The sequence below is a fragment of the Struthio camelus genome, chromosome 4 (genome assembly GCF_040807025.1).
Source record: "Struthio camelus isolate bStrCam1 chromosome 4, bStrCam1.hap1, whole genome shotgun sequence".
Taxonomy (NCBI): Eukaryota; Metazoa; Chordata; class Aves; order Struthioniformes; family Struthionidae; genus Struthio; species Struthio camelus.
Window position 1 is genome coordinate 57,739,257 of NC_090945.1, and position 10,666 is coordinate 57,749,922.

Genomic DNA, 10,666 nt, shown 5'->3' on the forward strand with positions numbered 1-10,666 from the left:
CAGTTTCAGGTAAGGGGTTTCGCTAACAAGGCTTCATACAATCAATAAAACCTATAATGTATTCTGGATCTGGATCTTTCTGTAAAACCAAGTCGGAGCTGTTTCATCAGAAAACTTTTCCTTTTGTTCTCAGATTGAATAACTGCATGCAGCTATAACTAGAGATGGATATATTAAGCAGATGTCTGGGTCCCAGTCTAAAAAAAGATAGAGAATCCACAAAAGAAATGAAAAGAAGACTAAAACAAAAGAAAAGAAAAGGAAGAAAAATAGTGTGAGAGGAGCATTCCCTGTTTTTAAAAATGGATCTGATGCTTGTTGCCTTTCTTTCTAGACATCATTTAGCTAAAGCTTTGGAAGTTGCCTGTGCAAAAAAGTTCTGCTTATGCCATTAGTCACCTCCATCTGCCAGCATACAAATCCTACTCAGCTGTTTGCTGAGCTATCAGAAATATGGCAGGGCTAACAGCTGTATTTTTGAAAGAACCTTGATGGCATCTCCTTGTCCAGGCTCTCTTTTGTTTGAGTACAAAAGGATTTACGGGGAAATATCTTGGAGAGGAAGTATCCATTTCACGCCTGCAGATCCAAACTCAAAGAACACATTTGGTGTTGCAGTTAAGTGGAGAGGCAGAATAACAATGGGCAGAGAAAGGTAATGATAAGAATATTAATCACCTAATTTAGCTGCAATTCGTTCACATACTTCTCTGACCAGCCACTTACCTTTTTCCTTGGCTCGTTATGAACAGAATATTTGCATGTCTCTATCGCGGCAGTTTGGAGTGGTACAGTTTATATGTGGCATAGTTTACAGTGGCAGCTTGACTTAGGAAGCTTGATACCTTGTGATAATATTAAGCAGACCTGACTATAGAAGGTTCATAGCTTTCTAATCCAAGATTCATGCCTGACTGCTTTTATCTACATAAGTAGTTTTGTTCAAGAAAAAGCATGCTAAAAATGGGACAATCTGCACACCTAAGTGTTATGGATTTGGCCTGAAATCATTACTTTTCATGATGTCATCTGTAATTTGCAGTTGTTTAATCAATAGCAACCGTTTAATCAATGGCTTTTCTCAAAAATTAAAATGATCGTAACATGTTGAATTAACCTGAGGCTTAAAACTCAGGAAAATAGATATAGCAAATAAAGATTAGTACGATAATATTTTGAGTCTGAAAGAAGGATCCAAACCCTGAAACTCAGACCAGTGTTGCACATGAGGATGTACTACAAAATCAATACAAACAATGGAGTACGTCTAATAACGGCCAACATAGGACGAATCTTATTCTGGTCTCATTCACCTTGGTGCAACTGCAGTTGTACAATAACTGTAATTACTCCCTGTTTATGTCAGAATCAGGAGGCAGAGATAGCACAGTACTACATCAGTTATCTCTCTGAACTACTGTGAGCAAAAGACTACTCCTAAGTGAAAGAAAACATGTTGTCCTTTTTTTCCAAAGGTAAAATCCCCCCAAATTCAGGTGCTCTTCTCTTAGCAGAATATTATTTTGAGACATGATCTATGGGACACAACAGTTTCTCTCCATTCTGCCATTAGGACCCAACCCAATGATATAAACTGTTTGCAAAGCAAGCGGGATTTGACCAACTTTTTGCTTTAGCACACATCATATAAAATAACGTATTGAATATTTGTATAGTCTACGACTATTGTGCCAGTAAGGGTTTTCATAGCTTTTTTTTTTCCACTAGATTCCTAAGAAGACCATACTGTTAGTTTTTACGACTAATTTGTAATTTCATTCCAGCAAGAGCCATGCTGTTCACAGGTTTTACTTGGCTTAAACCAGGCATTAGGAAACTGTTTTCCCTCTATCCCATTGTTCCTTTGTAAGAAATATTTTACAGAAGGAAACCCTGCCACCAGCTGTACTGCGCATTTGAAACCCATAAGGAACCAAGTTAGAACAAGGAGAATCAGCTTCTGCAAAGAGAAAGGCCTGCAGGATACAGCCACGACACAGAGTTTGGTATGTCCTGGTCTCACAACTGCTTCTTAATTCTGCATTACAAGAAAAATATACCTAAACAAACCAAAACAAGCAAAAAAAAAAAACCAGAAGAACTGTGCTTTTCCCATGATTTATTCGACTGTTATTCGAGGCCTTTTCCAGCTGGGTGGTGGCTAACTGTAAAGTTTTGAACTCAGTGGGAGTGAGACATGATACACTTTCTAAGACAAGCACCATCAATCATTTCAATCAGGCAGATATTTTTAGCTGATTAAAGACATTGAAAGTTACATTTTCTGGAGAAAAGTCTGAGATCTGGAGCACAGCAGAAGGCAGAAACTTCCACCAAGTTAGAAGCTGGCATCCAACTCATATGTAAATTTAATTCCAAGTTATGAATAACGATTTTAAGAAGTCATTCCTATGTATTAGAGAGAAATGGATTTCATGTTGGCTTAGGCCTGAAAAAGTTTGGTATCATCGCTCTCATTTAAGCTGGAAATCCTCATACCTGAAAATGACAGGTAATTAACATTGTTTTATCTCTATTTGTTGAATGAATGTAAAGTATCTGCTATGCTCTGTGGAATTATAAGTGGACAAAATCTCTGTGCCAAGAAGTTTACAGTGTAAGAAGGTAGTGTAGGAAACACTGTATACAAACAGGTCACTATGGTGCCATTCCAGGCCGCTTTTAGTTTTTCAGTCTGGTTTCCTAAGGAATCCCGCTCTGTTTGCTTATGTGCCTGTTTTTAACAGGCAATCCGTTCACCTCATCTCATCCCAACAGCTTTGAACCCCTTAGCCAATACACGAATTAAGTCTTTAGGACTTCAGGGAGAGCAGGCAGCCACCCACAGGACAGAGTCCCTCACTAAGCTCCCATCTGCAGAATAACGCTGTGAAGTCGATCCCCAACATAACCAAGAGCATCCGCATAAAAGTGGGTGCTTATGACCAGCCTAACTTCAATAATACTTTCAGTTGGGGTTCACGTTTTATAAATTACCAGAGAATCCTTAAAGTGTCTCGCCCTTATGGATTATCTCATGTCTAAAAAACCACACTGAAGCTGTTCTGATCTGCTGCAGCATTTGTAAAGTCTAGATTCAAACAAGCGCACTGATGCAAATTCCTGCCAGAGCCTTAGCATAATCTCACTAAAGTCATGATCAACCAGAAAGTATAAATCCGTTAGAAATCAGACTCGGTCAGATACTGCATATACCCAAACCATTCATTTATAATAATTAATGATATCAAAACTGCCAGCAAGAACTGTATTCTTTAATATGCAGCAAAAGAGAGATGAGTACATCAGCACAAAAGACATTTTGTGAGGGTTTGGGACTACCTGGAAGATGGGGTGATGCTGAGTTTGGGCAAAGTAAAGCACCTGATGTGGGTGAGAGCAAAGACAGTGCTGGGTGAATGGGAAAAGAGAAAGCCCAAAAGCCAGGTGGGAGAGAGGTGCCCCTGGGACCAGGGGGAAGAGGAGGCCAGACCTAACACGGCACAGGAGCTGGAGACAGATCTCGGAACAGTGATGACACCAGGGGGAGAGAGAGAGAGAGACGAAGAGACAGACACACTCACACACACTCACACACACTCACACACACACAGAGAGGCATGCCCCTGAAGAACAACCAACCTTCAGCAACAGCCTGCGTGTGGAGCAGAGGGGAAAGCAGGGCTGGACATGACATGGGAAGTTGAACAAGGCAAATGGGGTGGAGAGGGGAATTTTGGCAGAAATGGAAACAGCAGAGAAAATTCAAGGTCAGTTTTCCTCCTGTCAGTGTTCAGTACAAGTATTCACGGGGAAGCGTGCCAAAGTCAGAAGTCAGAAACCATCTTCGTATTTCTTTTATGTAGTCATTTTTGCAGCTCCACACCACGCTGATGGGCAAAATGAACTGGATGGTGCCACCTAAAATGATACGACATGTGGCTTAGTAGGTCCTATATACCTTTTAGTACAAATATGTGTAATTTGATGGCTCTATAGCAAATCCCCTTTGCCCAGAACGGGCATTCAGCATGGTCAGAAAGATCATTTGATGACTGGGACCTGAACTTGCTATAGTGCATAAAGGCTGACTAGCTGACTGTGAAAATTTAGTATTTTCCTTTCAAATCCAGCTTCTTGGTAATTACGTATGTGGGAACATCTTGCTCTTTGTCTGTCTGAGCCTTTGGGTTAAAAGATAATGTGACATTTCTGGATAAGTTTCTTGATGCTTTTCTTCTTACTTCAGAGAGGAAGTGATGCAATCTAAGTTTCCCCAGCTAACTCCCAAAGCTGCAGTTGAGTTAAAAATTTATTCCTCCTTCCCCAGCCAAAAAAAAAAAGGAGAGAGAGAATAATATGAAGCTTATATATCAAGTTCCAGCTTTGCACCCTCACTGGTGTTATTTAGTTGAATGGATTTTTCCCATGTTCTAATATTAGAGACCAGCAGCCTTAAACTCTTTGGCAGTGCCGCTTGAAGTGAGAGCATTCTGGTTTGTCATGTTGTAATACCAGAGGGAAGGAGGCCTGCTCCTTTATGGCAATGAGCTTCACTTCATTTTGTGAGAGCTGTACACGTAAGGAGTTTGCACGGAGAGCAGAAGATGTTTGTGGGAAGAAATTAAACAGGTGTCAAAACTAGCATCCGAGGAAAGACAGAAAGACAGATGAAGAAAATACGCAATATAACGTGTGAACATCATATATCTGTTTGCTGACAATGTATAACCTCCATTATGGAAAGTCATCAGTATTTATCTTTTTTTATTACTTGCACTGATTTGCAGGGCATCAGCTTTCCTGGTGCATGAATTTCAAATTGGTCAGCCAACATAAATGTTCTTTTACAATGTATTGAAAAAAAAACAGATTAAAAAAATTTTTCTTCTTTTTTTTAAAGCATGCTCTGCCTTTTTCATCAGTTTTGCCCTTCAAATGTGCATGTCAAACGAGTTTCAGAGTCAACAGAGGCCAAGTGTAAATAGTGTGACTAGAACTCTTCCCAGAGAAAGGGAACTGCAGACCAGATGTACCTCACACGCTCTCGCCAAAATCCACCGCACAGTGGAGGCATTTACTGTCATTTCACACTTGTGCACTTCCCAGATTGCTGCTCCAAAGGACAGAACCTCTGTAATGCCACCCTAGCTCTTGTAAAATAAAGTAATAGTTACACTGAAGTTTTAAAGGTAAGAGAAATTTGTTGCAGCCTTCAAAGCAAGTCTAACGCAATGAGTGATGTTACGTTCCACTTCGCCAGCATCGGGCAGGACAGACAGTCTGGGATGTATTCAGGGAATAATATAAATTTGAGATTCTTTTCCTCAGCTCAAGCTCTTTTCTTAATAAGATGCCATTATCCCTTCCCTCACTTTTCAGGCTTACAGGCTTTCTTGTGACAAATCTTGCTTTTTGCTGATTGGAAAAAAAAACACAGGTCTGCTCCTGTACAGAGTGTAACACTGCTGGATTTCAAAAGCAGCTGAAAAAGCAAAGCAAAGAGACAACAGTAAATGCCATTTTGTATGAAGCACGTTGGTAAGGCTGGCTGTGGCACCCACTATGAAAAGAAAGCAGAGACTGAAGAAGTTTTACAGCCAGTGATTTTGCAATTGTAACAGAGAAACAACAAACTAATAGTACCAGAGCGGGGCGGGGGGTCTGTGGTGTTCTCAACCTATTTATAATATAGAATATTTGTTAGGTTTCATTTGACAGTACAAGGCCTTGTGTGCACGAGAGAGACCTTGTTTGCTTGCATAATTACACTGGCAAGAGGTTTCAGTGTAGCTGCAGGTTTATCACAGTGCTAACGTCCAGAAGAGCACAGCGTCCCAGCAAAAACCAGAAGGCAGCATAGGAGTATTTCATAGCTGCAACATGTCCCTGAAACAGCAAAATGTGAAGTGGTCTAAAAGTCCTGTTTCACTCAGGGTCAAGGAGAACTGAGAACCAGCTACAGGGAGACAGATGAGGAGGAGTTTCACATGCATGAGGACACGTACTGCAGTACACGTGTGAACACTTTTCAATGTCTCTCTCGTGAAATGATACAGGTGATCATGAGCAGGTAATTCAGGTAAAGAAAGGAAAAAAATTCAACCTACTAATTTTAACAAACTTTTTTTTTTTTCTGGATGACCATGATCCAAGGGCTGAAGCAGTTAAAAAAGCAAAATCTCTTTCATCCCTCATCTTCTGAGTTTTGTTATTTTCCTTGAGAATGTTTTGTACTGTGTCACAGCCTCTTTTTTTTCTCCTTAATCCCCATCAGACCTCACAACTAAAGAGCTGGGGGGTCACTGAAATGAGAGCCCTTCCATACACCTCGGTGAGGAGTGGATTGGGCACTACGTGAATTTAACACTGTGCACAGGAAACAGCTTATCAGTTCCTTTTTCCTCATTAACCTGCTTGCAAACCCCCTACTCCTCATATCAGCTGAACAGTAACAGAATACTTTATAACTACTTTCACAAACATCAGACTGTAATAAAACTGAAAAAAAAAAGCTAAGCTATAATTAGGACCATATTAACTATGATTAAAAATGTGTCTTTAATATATAGCCTCGCTCTCACTGGTAGCTCCTGAAACTGCAAAAGATTTCTTTGGACTGTGACATTTTTCAGGGAAGTGGATTGGAGTACATGACCCAGCTACTCAACTCCTATTATATTTGATTCTAAAAACTTCTCTAAAATGATTTTTCTAAAATTCTGAAAATTATTTACAATGTATAGGTAAAGACTTGTTTGCACAGTTTTAGAAGCAGTTTCATTTTTTTGATTTCTGTTTACCACCATACAGGATCTATTTAAATATGTTCCATTAACTTCCCTTCATAACTGCTTTATAATGTCTTGGCCATGACTACCAGAAACACAATGTTCAGAAAGGGGTTGTTATTTTACCCAAGACCAAGGAGCTGGTTGTTATGTGGTGCCTGATTCCACTTAAAATGAGGGTATTTCCTCCTGGTATAACCCAGAAGGCAAGTTACAAATGCAGAAAAATTTACAGAGAAAGGGAACGGACCTATAGCTTCTACTCTTTAGCTGGTAGACGTAGCTGATCCCACAACCTAAAAGTTTATGGAGGTTTTCTAAAAGTAAACGCACCACCCTATAAATTTACCCAGAAAAACTTTACAAAAGACACCCTCATATGTGGATCTTTACATTGCACCAAAAATTGATGTGATTCTAGCTTACTATTCTGCTAAACCATGAAGCTGTACCAGCTGATAAATCTGGGAGATGGAGCATCCTAGCTTGGAGATGTGTGAGAGAAAAATCTTATGAGCCCAGTGCTATTTCTAAAACCAAACTGATTTTCAGAGACATTTACAGTCAACCTGAAAAACGAGGCTTCAGGCAGGGACCTTTCTCTTTCAGTGAGTGACACCATGAAGATAAACTGTTGAGGATAGTTTGGAGACTGCAGTCACACTTCTAATAGTGCTTCTGTGCTAATCGCTCAGCCTGGATAGGAAAAGGCTGCAGGAGAGTTTACCTTTTCTATTCTTCTTTTGGAGGTTACTCAACGTCCCTCCCTAATACAGCTGAATCCCCTCCTGCTCTACAGGGCACTAAACCAAATTCACAGAGAAGCCCAAAATGGGATCCTGGTTTCCAGCCCCTGCAGGCCCAGCTGTGACTGGCTGGAGCGTCCCACGCCGGCGCACTGCCTCCTCACCGCTGGCACACCAGTCACGCTCCGTCTCCAGGAGGTGAGGCTGCGCCGTGCCCTGCTTTGCTTGCAGCTATGGTTGAGGCCAGACAGACAGACAGAGAGGCTTCAGCGGGAGCACAACGGGAGGAAAGAGGTCACAGATCCAGCCCCAGGCACAAAACGGAAACAACCCGTTATTCAAACCGCGTTTACTTCCATTGCCGTGTTCGGGCACGGGGCAAGATGCACGTGGTCCTCACCACCATTGCTGGGAGCTGATCAAGCCTCCTCCCAGGAATTTCAGTGCTTAACACAAGCCCATGGCAACTCCTAGCATCAAATCTAGTGTATTAAATCTGATAGGGCTGAATAGCTACAGAAATTTGGGAATGAAAGGGTGATAAATCCACATTCCAGATGATTCATCCCTTAGACAGCAAGAACTGAAAGAAAAACAAAGTAATAGAGACCCTTCAATATAGTAAAGCAAGTGATTTGACCCAGAACATGCTTTCCGTTCTCTTTTCCAAAGAAATTCCCTCTTTTTATCTAACATGTGTTTGCTTTGGATATCTGAACTAATTCATGTTAAAGCCAGAACATAGCTTAATGCCATATCCTGGCTGCAGTTCTTTTTGGACAATAGTGAGTAGTTTTATTGCATTCTGACATTGTTGTACATATCAGCACCTGTTGCATGCATGTATTTTAAGGGTGTATGGTTTTATTGTTTTATTATAAATTTCCTGCTCTTTCTTTATTGAAACCAGATAGCTGTGATTTTTCACACCCATTTTAAAAATACATGCAACGGTTGTCACTTTTTAGCACTTCATATGCAAGTAGTTTCAGCTTCCTGTCTAAAAATCATCCTGTATTTTTTATCAGCTTGAAATCCCATTTGTAAGTTTAAAATTCAAGGTTGTATCCAGTCCAGCACGGCTGGTCCCCTTTTCTTGCAGAAGTTTGAAAAGAGACATTCTTTGGAGCTTTTCAACTTGAAAAAGTGTAGTACATTTTTCCTGAAAATTTTGCCTTCATAACTCAATGTTTATGGAAAGAAGAGACTTGAAGGATCCAAATCTGATATCATTGAACAGAAATATCACTCTAGAATTAATCAGAATCTACCCTTTTATAAAAAAAATACTGTTGTGATTTGTTTCCATTTTAAGATGAACTGACACTGGATTAGCATAATCTAATATTTTAAAATGCTAAACTGCTAGCTATTTCCTCCACCATTTTCAACAAAAAGATTTAGACATTTCAGGAAAATGAAGGTTTCTATTTAATAGAAGGAGCTGAGCTGATCCAGATTCTTGTTAAAAACGGAAGCAGAAAATCTATTTCTCTGAAATGTATCATTGGGTTGTTGACAAGTTCCATGGGCCTATGGCAAAAATCTGTCCAAAATGTAGACATGATGAAGATAAAATACATGCACCTTTGGCAGTAGAAAGGAAAACAGCTCCATACAGTTTAATACCAAGTTACCAATACCAAAATGGCAATAACAAGTAAGGGTCCACTAATATTTCTAAATCGTCTTCACCTAAAAGCAGCGGTCAGATTAGCTCGAAGGACTCTTAGAGGAAATGAAGCTCAGGAGTGGAACACTAAGAAAAATATTAACCTGCTTTTTCATAGCTTCTTTTCAAATTAAAACCATCCTTACCCCAATCAAAAAATTTGCAGCAACACCTTTATACTCTCATAACTACTTGCTTCTAGCAATCAGCACCATTTCTTAGGCAACAGCCTCCAAACTCCAAGCAGAAGGTACTACTGCAAGGGTACCAGTCAGCCTTCATGACCTCCCACTGAGGTAGACTGAGCTTTGCTGTTGCCTTGCATAGTAACTTGCCAAGCTGAGGAGACCCTGGAGAGAGTGGGACAGAAATTCAAACACATAAACTTATGAATGACTTCTGCTGTTCATCCAAGGTAGCCCAGAAAAGAGGAAAAGTGAAAAGAAGTGAGGAAACCAGGGGTGGCTGTCCTGAGACTTTCCGTGATGGGCGAGCGCGGCCGCAGCAGTAGCAACCGTGACCCATCACTAAGGCATGGCCACAAAACTCCCGCACTCTCCTGCGCCCAAGGGGCTGCACGGAGAAAGGAAAAAGAGCAAATGATGCTGTGACGAGCCTTTTCCCAGGCAGCAGCATCCCCACCACCACCCTCTGTGGTCATCTGCTGCCCTGACCTGCTTCGCCACCAAGGGACTTAGCCCTTGGGTTATTTGACATGGTATCTCCAAATGGCAGACAGGAAGTGTTGATGCCCCTCAAGCAACTGCCTGCCCTTTCGGGGGCTCCCTCAAATAGGGCTGCCACAGAGTACTTGTGGTTTTTTAATGCCTCTCTTTACGGTCTCAGCTATATACTCCGCCTGCAAACAGTGGACAGCGCAAGAAACTTTGGAGGAAAACCAAGAGCCCTGCCACTGAAAAGGAACCTTGCCGCCTGTCCCGGAGCCGCTTAAAACTACACGTGGGGCAGGAAAGGCACAGCATGCGCGCAGCCTGAAATGACAGCTTTATTTAAGACAGGGGAAGAACCGAAAATAGAGGCCTCCAAAATAGCCAGGTCAGATGTTCCCTTACAGAAAGGGGCTCTCAACTTCCCCCCGACATGCTCCTTGCCAAGCCGAGCCAGCGCGGGCTCGCCAGCCTTTCCTCGCTGGGCTCAGGCACCGCAAGCGGCAGTGTCACAGCTCCCGGAAGGAAGACCAAGCTTCTGCCTGTGGACAGAAAAATTGGATCCACTCACACAATTCCAGCTCCCATTCTCAGAAAGAAACATATTTATTTCTTCTGAATTTATGGCCTGCCCGTTCTTCCACATGCATTCAAGAAAGAGAAGACTTGTGGGTGAATGGATGTGGTTTTGATTCTTAAGCCGGTCTTTGTCTTTTTATTTCCCTTGTTTCCTTTTCAGAAAGAACGTTTTCCTCACCTTACTGAAGACTGAAAAGCATAGGAAAATCC